Source organism: Meriones unguiculatus, chromosome 1, assembly GCF_030254825.1.
Source record: "Meriones unguiculatus strain TT.TT164.6M chromosome 1, Bangor_MerUng_6.1, whole genome shotgun sequence".
In the NCBI taxonomy this organism is placed as follows: Eukaryota; Metazoa; Chordata; class Mammalia; order Rodentia; family Muridae; genus Meriones; species Meriones unguiculatus.
Window position 1 is genome coordinate 72329809 of NC_083349.1, and position 14533 is coordinate 72344341.

Consider the following 14533-nt stretch of genomic DNA (forward strand, 5'->3'; position numbering starts at 1 on the left):
ATTGTATATGATGCCTGATAGTTTCTGCTAGATAAGGCTTTGGGCTATTTTTTAAACTGGGCACTTAGGCAGATAAGAGTCATATTTTTCCCATCTGTATTTTCAACATATTGCCAGAGGGGCTGGGCAGGAGCTGTGTTTTTGAACAAACAGAATGCTAAATCGAGGCAATGGATCACAAGCTTAAGCAAGGAGGTTCTGCCTTTCACCGCCCAGTAAAAAAGGTCAGTGGACAGAGAGCAGGAATGGCAAGACAGCTTTAATAACACAGCCATCAGAACGCTCAGTCAAGCTTTTCTTCCTCCTGGAGCTTGCAAAGATAACGTCCTCCTCAGAGCACAGGAAATATGCCCATGCCCATCCCCACGGCTGTGGTTCTGGGGATGGATCACAGCAGCCCTGGCTCTGACCTCCTAGAAATCCATCAAAGGTGTCTCTCCGGGCTCAGGCTTGAGTCATTACCCCGGGAGGAACAGTGAGGCACCCATGTGTTGGCCTTTTATGTGCTTAAAAAATAGGCGCTGCTTCATCGTCCTGGCAAGCCAAGCGTTGCTGCAGCTCTAGGACCGTTCCTCTTGCTGTGGTGGAGGCAGTGGAGTGGGACAGAATGGCCTATAAGCAGTCAGTCCTCCCTCCCTGATTGATTGCCTATGAAGAAGGGTCTCAGGAATAAAGTCAGGGAGGGAGACCATCACAGCAATTCCTCTGCAGTGATGTGCGTGGAGTGGGCAAGCTCACCCAGTAGGACAGACCTGCCGGTTGGCGGAGAGGAACCCTGGATTTCGCCCTCCCTGACTTGTCCTTTTGAATTGTCCCTACAGTTTGGATTTTCAGAGGCCTCTGTGTCAGACATCTCCCTCAGGTTGATCCTAGTGGAAGTCTTAGGAAGCTTTAGGGGTGGAGTCTGAGAGGAGAGCACACTTGAGGAAGACTAGACCAGCAGTTTCTTCCTCACCTCTGTCCTTAGTGACTGGACCATCACAGGCACAACTGTTCTCCATGTGCTCCTGACCAACACGCTAACCGAGCACAGGCCCTGTGCACTGGGGCCAGCTCCTTCGGACTCACTCCCCCGAGCTGAGCGCTCTCCAAGTCGATTATTTGGGGAATTTTGTTACTGTAACAGAAAGCTGACTGACAATAGTTTTCATTATCACTCCTACCGCAAAGCAGACATCATAACACCTGCCTACTTTCTCAGAAGTTAACATCATGATTAGGTGATTAGGAAACTACCTCAGCGGCCGGGCCGGATGATGTTAGTTGTGAATTACCTCTTACAGCTGCAGCTGTTGCAGAAGTTGGTGGAGCAAATAAGCTCATCTTATTTTTTTAAAACCTGTAATAGTTCTGAGTCTTACAGTGGCTGAAATTCTCGGGTTTACACATTCATTCAGCAGCAATAACACAATTCAGGGTCTTGCGGAGATAGCTTGTCTTGAGCCTCACGGGCCTCTCTGCTTCCCCTACACTTTTTCAGCTTTCCCCCACTCTGTCCTACTGGTTCCTGGTTTTCTGCAATGTTTTCTTTAATAGGAAACGCAGGACACTGGTCTTCAGTCAAATACCTGATAGCCAGTCGAACATCTGGTTGTGGAGTTTACCTTCGCTCCTGGCTCTTGGGAGGAAAAGGGCGCAATTGTCCCTGGTGGAGATCTGTCTGAGCACTCCTGTGAGGGAGCACATCACTGCTGTCCTCTGAGGACTGCCGAAATACAGCAGCCGGGTGTGTTGGCACTAACCACGCATGCCGGCACTCATCCCAAACACCAGCAAGAGTCCGGGGCTACTCAGGCAATTACCTACTCCTTTTAGTTTCTCCTCTACGAGGTGGTGGTCTTGCCTGGCCTTCTGGGGCTCGGTGGAAAGTGCAACTCCATCGCAGCCTACAGACCACCGTTGCTGAGGACAGCCCCACCAAGGCCAGTGAATAAAAGTGTCTGAGCTTTGTGCCCTTTGAAGCTTGAGCATCTGTGGCAACATATTGCAAAATGGTTGACTGTAAGCAAAAGACTTCAATTGACAGTGCATTGATAAGGATTCTAGAGGTCAATACGTGACTTCAGTAATCCTTCCCATGAGTGTGTGTGTGCGTGCATGTGTGCATGCTTGCGTGTGTGTGTGTGTCTTCCTCTATCACTTTCCATCTTTTTTTTTGGAGGGGGGGGCAGTGGCTGTTTGGTTATGCTGATTGACCAGCAAACCCGAGGATTTGCCTTCCTTCTCCCCAAAGCCCAGCACTGGGCCACAGACTTCTGTTGTCCTGCTGGGCTTCAGTGTATAGGTTCTGGGGATTTGAATTCCAGTCCTTGTGCCTATACTACCAGCACTTTACTCTGAGCCTTCAGCCCAGTCCTGGTCTCTCAGTTTTTCTCCTACCATTTCTCTGTTCGTTGGATAACTTCTCTATACTGCCAGGGCCAACTGCACAACCTCCGTTTACCAGACACATGCAGTGTGCTAAACAAATCTACCCTCCTTATGTGAGTCCAGCCACCCTTCAGGTCTGAGGAGCATTTTCACTTCATGGACCACCTCAAATGAGTGCAGGCCTTGCGAATTGTTCTTGGCTATTCTATCTTCCATTACAACTCATTTTGTAGTAATCTTCTCTGGTCCTCCATATAGTTTCTCCGGGTTTTTGTATCTTGAGTCATCAATGAGATTACCTTCTTGAAGGCTGAAATTGCTTTTCTTCCAGGCTCTGCAGCTCAGAGTAGGAAGGTCTCCGGAGTGTGCAATCAGCCACCAGGATCCCACTGCTCTATCACTTTGGCTTCTAGCTCTCTTTCCCTGATGGCCCTCTAACCACAGCCCTACCTACGGGTCCATGCTCGTCACCCTTGCTCTCTGGAGCACCCTGATTTAGGTTTAACAGAATTCTCTGCCTAAGTCTTCTGCATTTCCTCTTTTTTTAACACCCTAAACCAAGCAGCTGGAAAATCCAGCCTAGTTGAGTGCACTCAGGTGGCTTCTGAGATAGCTCCTTGAGCATTTTTGTAAGAAAGACCATCACTCCCCCACATGCTTTTCCACGCTAACCACTGAACACACTGCCTGGATAGTGTGCCATGCCTCCACACTAGAAACTCTTTTACTAGCAGACTCCAGATCCCTTATCTCTCAGCTGGCCGTGGTGTCTGAGCACCCAGAGCCATGTCTGGTTCATGGGGATGGCCCTCCATTCCTTGGTGGCCGCTGTGCCTGTTAGAACAGCTTTGCCCTGTGAGTCCTTCCTAAAGGACTTTCACTGGAGGTTGTGGGCACCAGCGCCAGGAACACACTTGCAGCTGAAGTTGAAATAGCTAGGGTCAAACTCGGCTGTCCTGCCTGATATAGGCTTGGCCAACAGGAAATGACTTCTCTTGCCCTCAGTGAAATTTGGAGTTTCTCCTTTACAAGGTCTAAGCCCTGCCTGGCTTCTCAGTGTCTGATGAGAATGAAACTTGGTCACAAGTTTTATAGACTAGTCTTAGTAAGGACAGCTACATGATGCCAGTGGGGGGGGGGGAATCTAAATCCTTAAGATTTCAACACAATTCTTTACAGACCTTGAAAGAAAAATTCTCAACTTCATATGGAAAAACACGAAACCCAGAATCGCTAAAGCAATCCTCTACAATAAAAGATCTGGAGGTATCTCCATACTTAATCTCAAGCTGTCTCATAGATCAACAGTAATAAACACTGCATGGTACTGGCATAGAAACCTACTGGTGGATCAATGGAATTGAATAGAAGATCCTGAAATGAACCCACACACTTACGGATACCTGATTTTTTAACATGAAGCCAAAACCATTCAATGGAAAAAGATAGCATTTTCAACAAATGGTGCTTGTCTAACTGGATGTCTACATGTAGAAAAATGCAAATAAGTCTATACTTATCTTGAAGCTAAACTAAAGTCCAAGTGGATCAAAGACCTCAACATAAAACCAGACACACTAAACCTGTTAGAAAAGAAAGTGGGGAAGAGCCTTGACCTCATTGGCACAGGAGACAACTTCCTGAACAGAACACCAACAGCACAGGCTCTAAGATAAATGGTACCTCATGAAACTGAAAAGCTTCTGTAAAGCAAAGGACACTGTCGTAAGAACAAAACGACTGCCTACAGATTGGGAAAGGATCTTCACCAACCCTATATCTGACAGAAGGCTAATATCCAGAATATATAAAGAACTCAAGAAGTTAAACAGCAACAAACCAAGTAATCTAATTAAAAAATGGGGAACAGAGCTAAACAGAGAATTCTCTATAGAGGAATATCGAATGGCAGAGAAACACTTAAAAAATGTTCAATGTCCTTAGTCATCAGGGAAATGCAAATCAAAACAACCCTGAGATTTCACCTTACACTCATCAGAATTGATAAAACCAAAAACTCAATTGACAGTACATGCTGGAGAGGATGTGGAGAAAGGAGAACCCTCCTCCATTGCTGGAAGGAATGTAAACTTGTATAACCACTTTGGAAATCAATCTGGCACTTTCTCAGACAATTAGGAATAGTGCTTCCTCAAGATCCAGCCATACCACTCCTAGGCATATATTCAAAAGATGCTCAAGTGCACAACAAGGACATTTGCTCAACCATGTTCATAGCAGCTTTATTTGAAATAGCAAGAAGCTGGAAACAACTCAGATGGATACAGAAATTGTGGTACATTTACACAATGGAATACTACTCAGCAATTAAAAACAAGGAAATCACAAAATTGCATGCAAATGGTGGGAACTAGAAAAGATCATACTGAGTGAGGTATCCTAGAAGCAGAAAGACACACAGGGTATATACTTACGCATAAGTGGATATTAGACATATAATATAGGATAAACATACTAAAATCTGTACACCTAAAGAAGCTAAGCAAGAAGGACTGGGTAAGATGCTCAATCTTCATTCAGACAGGCAAAGAGGATGAACATCAGAAGAAGGAGAAAACATGAAACAGGACAGGAGCCTACCACAGAGGGCCTCTGAAAGGCTCTACCCAGCTGGTTATAGAAGCAGATGCTGAGACTCATAGCCAAACTTTGGGCAGGGTGCAGGGAATCTTATGAAAGAAGGGGGAAATAGAAAGAAAGGGGGAAGGGACAGGAGCTCCACAAGGAGAGCAACAGAACCAAAAATTCTGGCGACAGGAGTCTTTTCTGAGACTGATACTCCAAGGACCATGTATGGGGATAACCTAGAAACCCTGCACAGATGTAGCCCATTCCAGCTCAGAGTCCAGGTGGGTTCCCTAGTAAGGGGAGCAGGGACTGTCTCTGACATGAACTCAGTGGCCTGCTCTTTGAGGAAGACTATTAAAGACAGTCCTGATGAGACCTGATAGACTAGGGTCAGGTGGAAGGGGAGGAGGACCTCCCTTATCAATGGACTTGGGGAGTGGCATGGGTGGAGAAGAGGGAGGGAGGGTGGGATTAGAAGGGGAAGAGGGAGGGAGCTACAAGTGGGATACAAAACGAATAAACTGTAATTAATAAAAGAAAAGAAAAAAAGACTTCAGCATCTTATCAACGTATTAAAACTATTTTCACACCTGCAAAATGAGCGCTTTGTCATTGAGGGGAAGTGTGGGGGCAGCGGAGTTGTGGACACTGTGATGGCCTGGCAGGTGACTACTTCTCAGACAGCCTTAGTTATCACAGAAAGGCACACGATGGCACCGCACTGTCCACCAATGGGACTGATGCTGCCTCTTCAGCTCTTCTTAGTCTATGAACTTGAACTTGAGCTCGTGAGCACCAGGACCTATGTCAGCAGTCATAGGGGCTTTTAGTTCTCCTCAGCAGCACTAATAACCCTGCCAGGGGGATGAACTTGAACTTGGCTATGCCTTTGACCTAGGCCTGTCCTGATCGACCCCAGACCTCAGGTTTCAGAGTGGGATATGGGTAGGTGGCCTTGGATTTACATTGACTGGTTTTGATTTACACTGATTTGCATCTGACAGGAAGATGATCAAGAGGTGGGCAAACTGACTATGCTAAAAGCAGCTTTGTGGAATATTTAAGCTGCATGGCTTTGGGAGAGGCCTCTGCTAGGCTGTTTCAGTTACACAGTCTAATTATTTAGAGTGCCCTCCCCCATTGTTGTGTGTTATATGTGTGTGTGTGTGTGTGTGTGCATGTAGTGGATATGAAAGCAGGTATGAATGTGGGCAGGGACGCCTATGTGTGCTTGGACATGTGTATGTGGAGGCCACAGGGCTGCTGGGCATCGTCCCACGAACACCCTCAACTGTGTGTCTGTGTGCCTGTGACAGCATGTCTCTCCAGCTGACTAGATTCCACAGCCCCCCACCAGTGCTAAGGCTACAGAGAAGCACACTGCAGCTGGCTTCTACATGGCTCTGTCACTGACTGGCGGAGCCATCTTTCTCACTCCCCTCAGAGCAGCTTCCCATGCTGTTTGGAAGGTGGCAAGGGAGATTTCACATCTAAGGCTTCCTTCCTTGTGACTGTTCGCTGTCCTGTTCCCAGGGTAAGTAGAAGCAGTGTCCTCCCAGACAGTGTAACCGCTTTATTGAAACCTGAGAACACCCAGGGCCGATGAATGGCCAAGCACCTTCGCATCCACGGCAGAAACTAGCCATCGCCAGTCCCGATGCCAAAGCAGAACTAACGTAATCCCCCATAAGTGCCCTTCTCTTTACACAGTAACTGTTCTCATTATCGGAGTTCAGCATTGGGCTAATCCTCATTATAACTTGAACATCGTATCATTGCCGGCACTAGGATGAATAAAAATAATTTGCCTACAGTGATTCAAAGTATTCTTTAAAGACTAATTTGACCTTGAGAAGAGGCCTGCTCTCACAGGTAATTTAAGCAGTACACTTGAAAAATCACCTCTGCGCATTCTAATGGGCACCCTCTTTGGGGAAAGCTAAGGGAAGCTGAGAAACGGTGTGGGGGCTCTCGTCAATCATGTTTTCTCACAAGGCACATCCTATCTTGAAATGATGGAGCCTGTGGGAGGTGATCAAGTTCAGTGGGGTGGGGGTAGGGGGCTCAAAAAGAAAGGAAGAGCCAGAGGTGTCTCCCTTCCTGATCAAGCTGAGACAATGGTTGGGCCTTTTCCCACCATGCTGCCACCTGGCATTAACATTTTTCTTACAAGAAATTTAAATGAAAATGAAAGAAAATAATTACCCATCAGTTTCCTGTGGGTATAGCGCTTTTGATTGACAGCACTGTTCTTTTCAAGATAATGACTGATGAGCTAGCGCCATATTCCCGAGGAGAAAGAGGACTCTGCAAACTCACTGTGAGGTCCTGGGACAGGGAGCCTGGGCCTGGCTTCCCTGTGGCTCAACAGTCTGGAGCTTCGGATGACAGGTGAGCAGCGAGTGACATGTCGGCCAGTGAGGTGCGTTGTTGTGGCAGTTAGCAGGTCAGCCTCCCGGCTCTTATGGCTTCACTTCTTCTTTTTGAAAATGGGTGCTCTCTAGAAATTGGTCCCTCAGGTCAAGAGCTGAGAACAGGGCCTGGCCCTTTACCTTTTCGGATCTCACGGCCTCTGTTATTTGAATCTCTGGGTCAGAAACACTGGGAGTTCAGAAGTAGGGATTTGGAAGACTTCTAAAGCAAGGAGTCAAAGGCACACGCATGGGTTAGCCTCTGCATTCCCTGTTTTGTTTGTTTGTTTTGTCTTTTTCTTTTTCCAGAATCTGAGGTCTGTGCTGTAGATTTGAGGCTCACATGTTGACAGCTTAGGCATGGTCATGTGTGCTGTTTCTAAGCTCCTGGACACCGTGATATATCCAAACGCAATTCTAATGTTGGACACAAGTAATTGAAGCCTTTCCCCTCATTCCAGCCCTCTCGCCAAAGAGGAAGAGGCAGGGTCATGCCCGGCCTGTCTACAGGAGATGAGGGTTCATGGCACAGTTGCCAAGTCTCCAAAATCTTCATTCTCTCTGAGCAAGCCCTGTGCCTATCTTACTTACCGTCAGCCTTACACTTTTTCATAGGCTGCTCTCTTTCTTTGCTTCACTGTAAGTGATCTTCCCTCTGAAATTACCCATATATGTGCTAAGCGATGCCTAATAATACTCAAGAAAGTAACTGTGCACTAAGTACAACCCACATCTGTCTCGCCTAAAGCGTCTTGCCTGCCATGTTTGGGACCCGTATCCTTGAGTGGGATCGTGTCTAAGAATCTACTGGGAGAGTCGGTTTTTAAGGCTGGGGTATTCCACTGTCAAGATGGGTGACACCACAGCCAGCCAAACCACAGCCCCAAGGTCCTCACCGCTTGGCTTTGTTCACTACCCAGGGCCAAGGGCTCCAGAAGGACACCCTTGGAGGGCTGCTTTCCATCAGTGACGAGACTGAGAGTGTCTGACAGCTGCCATGGAACAATTAGTCTTCCAAATGAGAACTCAATTACCAAACACGTGTTCCGTGAGCAAAGCCCTCCTCTCATCAACCAGAGCTGCAATCAGATGCAAACCGTGTGTGTGTGTGTGTCTGTGTGTGTGTGTGTCTACATACACACATATATATTCCATTCATAATTATCTCCTCTCAGTGCATTCTCTTGGACGATGACATATGCTGTAGCTGTTGACTCCTCACAGTCGCACAGGATCATTCTTTCCCAAGCTGACTTTTGCTGTTAAAATTAGAAAGGCCAATATGAGTCTGAACAGCATGAATAGGAAGAGCGGATGATCAATTCTTATGCCTGGAAGTGCAATTGCCTCCCTGGAGCCTGCGTTTCTTGCTTTCACATGGTATAGCTTCTTGTGCGTATTATAATAAAGACAATAAAGTGGAATGAAGAGCTGAGGCTGAGAGGAAATAATGGAATATTCTAGCATGAAATGATTCTGAGTTTAATATTTTCTACTTGTATTAACGGGTAGATTTGGTTATTAGAAACTTGACACAACTAAAATACATTCAGTTTTCAAGTGCTTTTGAAGTTAAATTTTTTATTGTAGTATCTGTGGATTTGCTGCTCATTCAGAAGAGAGAAAATGGATTGAAAATTAAAAGAAAAATTCATATATATATATATATATATATATATATATCAAAATGTGTTACTAAAGGTATGCAGAGATCTACTGAACTGTCAAAGACCAAGCCAGCATGTTCAGATCTTAAACTTGAGGACACTGTTTCTCAAGACACCAATGACTCCTTTATTTTTTACTAACAATTGGGATGCCTAGCTAGTCATATCTAGTCTTTATGTAGTCATAGCTAGATAAAGAATGCTCTCGCCTCCCCTTAGGAAAATAAGCAATTTCCGTCCTGTTGCCCACTTCCTTTGAGACTTGCAGTGGTTCTGTCCCAGGATCGACCTTCTATCTGCTAATACTCAGGGAGCAGCTTGTTCCCAGGGAACTATTAAGGTGAATAGAACTTATGGGTAAGTGTGCCATCATCCGAGAACGCTCCGTAAACTGCAGATCCTAGAATCAAGGCTCAAAGGCTGCGTCTCGCCCCTCTCCGTGGACACTGTGAGGACTCCATGAGTCCACGGTAAGCTGCCCCCGCTCTGCTGGGTGAGCCCACCATTGCTGGGAGACTGCAGTGGCCCCACGTAGTTGACACCTGCAGGCCAGAGGACTTCACACACTCCCCAAGGCTGTTCGGAAATGTTGACCCTTTCCTGGCTTTGACTCAGGCAGAGAGCTATCTGTCCCACATGCCTCAAAGGGGACTTTAAAACATGAGCATTTCACTGTGACCCAGCACTGAGGAAAACAGAAATATTACAGGAAGGGAGAGTAGTCCTTTATACATGAAATATATATTTACATATATGAACTTAACATGTAATATGAAAAATTATATCACCCCAAATCAAACTGCCCAGACAGAAAGCATGCCTGCTGCACTGAGAGGTGAAAGAGAGGCTTCCAGTTACTGTGTCAGCCTCCTTCCAGACTGTTTGGAAGCACCGAATCCTTTTTCTTTTTCAATGTCTGCTTTTACTATGGGTAGTTTGCAAATACAACATGAGGTTTTGCTTAACACCCACGTCTCCATTAATATTTATTTTCACAGAGTCTGGTTACACTGCCTGGAGCTCTTTGTGTCAAAGGATCCCAGAATGGCAACAGCCATTCTCCTAGGATGACTTTTGTGCTGTACATCAGAGGGAATTATTTTAAAATGCACATAGTAGCTCCAGGAAACACACTTTCCAAGTTAGGCTAACCTAGTTATAAACATTTGTTTCTGTGTTCCATCGGCAGTCACAGGGGCTCAGGATTTAAGGGAATTGCAGAGGCGAAGGTCTGGAACATCCTTAAACGGGCTGCGCTCAGCTTGGCTGAGATGGGAGTGTAAGTCAGCCTTGCTTCAGCACATCTCCCAGGTGGGGCATCGATCAGGAGCTGCAGTCACGTTTTACCTGATGTCCTGACTATTCCAATGGACTAAATGTATTTCAAACAGATAAGAAAGAAGATGGGCTTTTAAATATGCGGAACAGGGCAGGAAGTCCATATGGCATGGAATAAAGACACACACAGTTCTGAAAGCTTAAGAGGCTGCCATCCGCTGAGCCTGCCCATAACAGCCACTCTGAAACATAATTGCCACCCATGTGCCCTTGATGAAACGTACATCACGCTGCCCGGGAAATTGGCTCAAACTGCAACAAGAAAAATTTAGGTTTGCTGAGTCAGAACTTCCTGCTGGGCAGCTCTGGGATCTGTATGAGGAACTGGATTATGTCCTGGGCTAGATTTCTGCCTTCTCTTTGGCTTTGAACTTCTCTCTGAGCTTAAGGTTACTGTCTTGAGCATCTTCGGACATGTGAGACTGCATTTTAAGGAGTTTGGCTTCCTTCCTACCTCACTTGCCCTTTGTAAATTCCCACAGCAGTCTGGCTTGTAAGGGTCATCAGATAGGCAAGTGGTACACAGCTCAGCTACCTCAAGCCACAGACCAATCAGAGAGGAGGAAGTAGGGAAATACACCCACCCAGGAAAAGATCGTGGCACTCGTGTCAAGGTGGGGAGCTAGGCAGAGAGTCAAGCTCAGCCAGGGTGGTGGAAGGGGTGGGAGAGGGTCACAGGGAATGCAAACCTCACACATTGTGTTGCAGGGCTGGGGATCAGGAGACGGGAGCAGAAGTGGGAGACACGTATATAGGGCCACCAGCCAGGCTGCCCCCATGTACTACCTCACAGAGCAGCAGGGGAACCCCAGCAGGGGAACCCGCAGGTAAAGTCCTGATGCTTTCTAGAATGTTCTGGAGCTGTCTCGGCCACAACCGGTTCTGAACACCATTATGTCTGTGAACACTGTTGGCCGGTCTCTCATGGGCACGGGCAAACAGAACAGATATTGGTAACACCTCAGTGGACGAGGCAGAGTCTCTTCTAGGTGACTTCTAACTGCACATCACCTTAATTTGACCCTGGGGCCATTGCCACTGCACTTGAAGCTCCTGGAGGCCAGCGAAGAGGGTCTGGACCAGGAAGGAAAGACCATCGTTTGCCATCGCAGGTGTCCACCCCTACATGTCAACCAAGGTAGCCATGCAGCCTCTTGTATTGGCTGTTTCTACGGCCTTATTAGTGCTCTCAGCATGAGGGGGCTAGGGCAGGCCTGGGTTGACCACTTGCCCGGCCCACACGCTGGAGGCTGAGGGGACCTAGCATCCTCCGGCCACGCAATCACCAAGATTCACGGTGGATATCTGCCTGGGTCCCTGCTCAGAGCCAAGGCGGCCTCTGGGCGGCATGGAGCTGTTTCATATGCTCTCCTGCTTCAGAGGCCACGAAAGGGAGAAAATGATAAGCAACCCTTTCTGTGCATTCCGGGTTATTTTGCCTATTTGGGGTAATAATTCTCATTATACTTTGTGGTCCTTTTTAATAAAAATGGCATTCCCCTTATCTTCAAAGGTTGAAATCTCAGGCTAATGTATGACCCACGCTCTCCTTGGAGAGTTATAAAAATTACATTATATAACCTCACATTTCCCACTAATGAACATGGCGATGCTTCGGCCCAACGAGAGGGAGACAAGCAATGGGAATTTATGCTTTAATAACCCTGCCTAGATTGGTGTGTTTGGCTGCGGGCAGCAGGCCTCCGCTGGGTAGTGCCGGCCCTGCAGCTCTCCCGGCCGGCAGGGCAGTAGATCTCTCCTGGATGAGGGCTTCGTGCAGAGGACCAGGAGGGATCTGTGACAGTGGCTTGGCGTGTGACGCTGACGTGTGAACAGGGCTTTCCTGTCCTCTGGAAATTCGCCACCTGGTGCTGCCTAGTGTGGGGTCTTACTGTGGATCTCACTGTCCTCTGGTCCTGGCGGATGCAGGCATGTGGCTGCTTGCCCGAAGTGTGATCTTCCCCTCTATTCCACTTGGTCTTGCTGCAAGGCAGGTGCTGTGTCTCTGTTCTGTTTCTGTGCTCTTCTGGAGGGGCAGACCAAGCCTTCGATTCCCTATCCCCAGTGGCTGCTGGGGCCCACTGGATTGGTTCTCTGCTGCTCCATTGTCAATGACAAAGGCGGGATGTTTTTCTGTGTCGCTTTCTTTGAGCCACGGAGTCAAAAACATCTGTTCAAACGTTATTGGAGAAGGGCTCCTGTGAAGCCGTGACTCCAGAGCGTGGGGGCACGATGTGGGATCTAAAGGAGAGGAGCCCATCTGGGGCTTTAGGAGAGCAGAGATACTGAGGCTGGTGCCCGTGAGGGCTGTGTCCCTAGCAGCCGCCAGCTACGGACAGCTCAGGAGCGTGGCTGACCCTCCCACCGGCGTGTGCATCAGCTGGGCAGTGCCCTTCTGACCTCACCTGCGCCTGCACTGCATTCCAAGACCTATCCACGGGGCTCGTCCTGTCGGAGCGCCGCGCCCTGCGGTTCCAGTCCTCTAACGGCACAAGAGCTGTCTGGAGTGTGTGGCTGATGGTGTCCTTCGCCCTCTGCAGTCTCTGCCCAGCCTGTCTGGCGGGTCCTCTGTCTGGGGTTTGGTCTGACAGGAGTGTGTGGTCAGAAGGTTGAATGGGAGCCAATGGGCCCAGCGTATCAGAGGCTGCTACAACCTCCACCAAACCACCTCACGGGTTTCCATCGCTGACCCCTCACCACCCTGAACACATTCGATTTCCACAAGATCCGCGCACTGGACCAGGATCAAGAGCGGTTGTTGCTCACCTGAGAAGGCCGTCAAGTCCTCGAAACATCCAGTGGGAAGGAGACCCTGGAGTCCCCGCACTTTACCCTGGTCCTTGGGGTCCCAACGCCTCGTGGCGTGAGGCGTGCGCCCCACCTCCTGCTCAGCCTCAGCTCTCAGCCTGGCCCAGCCTCTGCCTTACTCTCCCCCCCTCCCCCCCCCCCCCGTGCTCACCAGCAGCCGAAAGAGCTGTTGTGCTACACACCACTGTGTTATTCACGCGTGGGAGCTGACAGCCTCCATGGCACTACGGGCTGCGTGCGAGTCTTGCTTTAACAAAGCTTGCCCGTGGAGGTCTCCATAGACCAGCTTGGCCTCCTTGCTCCAGGCTGGCTGCAGACCAAACAACCACGTTCTTGGCCAGGAGCACTCATGGATGTGGCAATGGCAGAAGTGCCCAGCAGCCTAGGCTCAGAACCGGCCACACCCACTGTGATCCGAAGCTAAGGTCACACGGCCGACCCTGAGTCACAAGTCGGGAGCAGATGCCGTCCTACCTGTGACTTTGGAGGAACTGTACTCTGCAAGGGACTCACGCTCGGGGAAGCATGACATCTGGTGACATCTTTAAAGGCAATCCACACTACTAAACCTCCTCCCCATCCTGAGACCACACCCTCAGCCTTCAGTGTTTAGAATGGACACCACCAACGGCCAAAGTGTGTGTTCTTTCTGCCTCACTGTACCTTAAAAGGCCACTCACTATGCCCGGCTCGCTTGCCGCTCTCCAGCTGGCCTGGCATGGTCCCTGAGCTAGAGCAGTCTCCCTGGATAACGCAGACTGAGCGCTGACGCACAGACTGACCTGTGACTTCCACGTCTGTGAATGGTACGCTCACTCACCGAAACACACACACGCACACGCACACGAATGTGCGCCCATGCACACACACGGGTAAAAATTAAAGTAAGTCAGTACGGCTCAGCTGAGCTCTTGCATTTACCTCTTTTCAGTTGTCACAGGTTACTCTCTCTATATATAGCTCAAGTTTCTCATGCTTGCCGGGTCTCAGGGCTGGTTGGACAGTTGCGCAGATAATGTGTACATGTTATTTGAGACCAGTGCAGCACACCGCAGGGACTCGGGGTAGCTGTGCCTGAGACACGGGAGCTGGTGAGGTAGGTTGATGAGGAGGGAGGGCATGCTCCCAAGGACTCATTGACTCTCACCTTGCAGCACATGCATTGGACATTGATTTCAGCTGCTCACATGGGGCATGCTAGTTGACAGGCACAGGCCCGTCTGATAGGACCGCTTCCAGTGGGAGGCTCCATGTCCTTGTAAGTGGATCCCGCGTCACCAGCCACTGCCCCACGACGATGTCCCCTCTAGGATGGTGTGCATAGAAAGGGGAAGGGACCCTTTGGCTGTC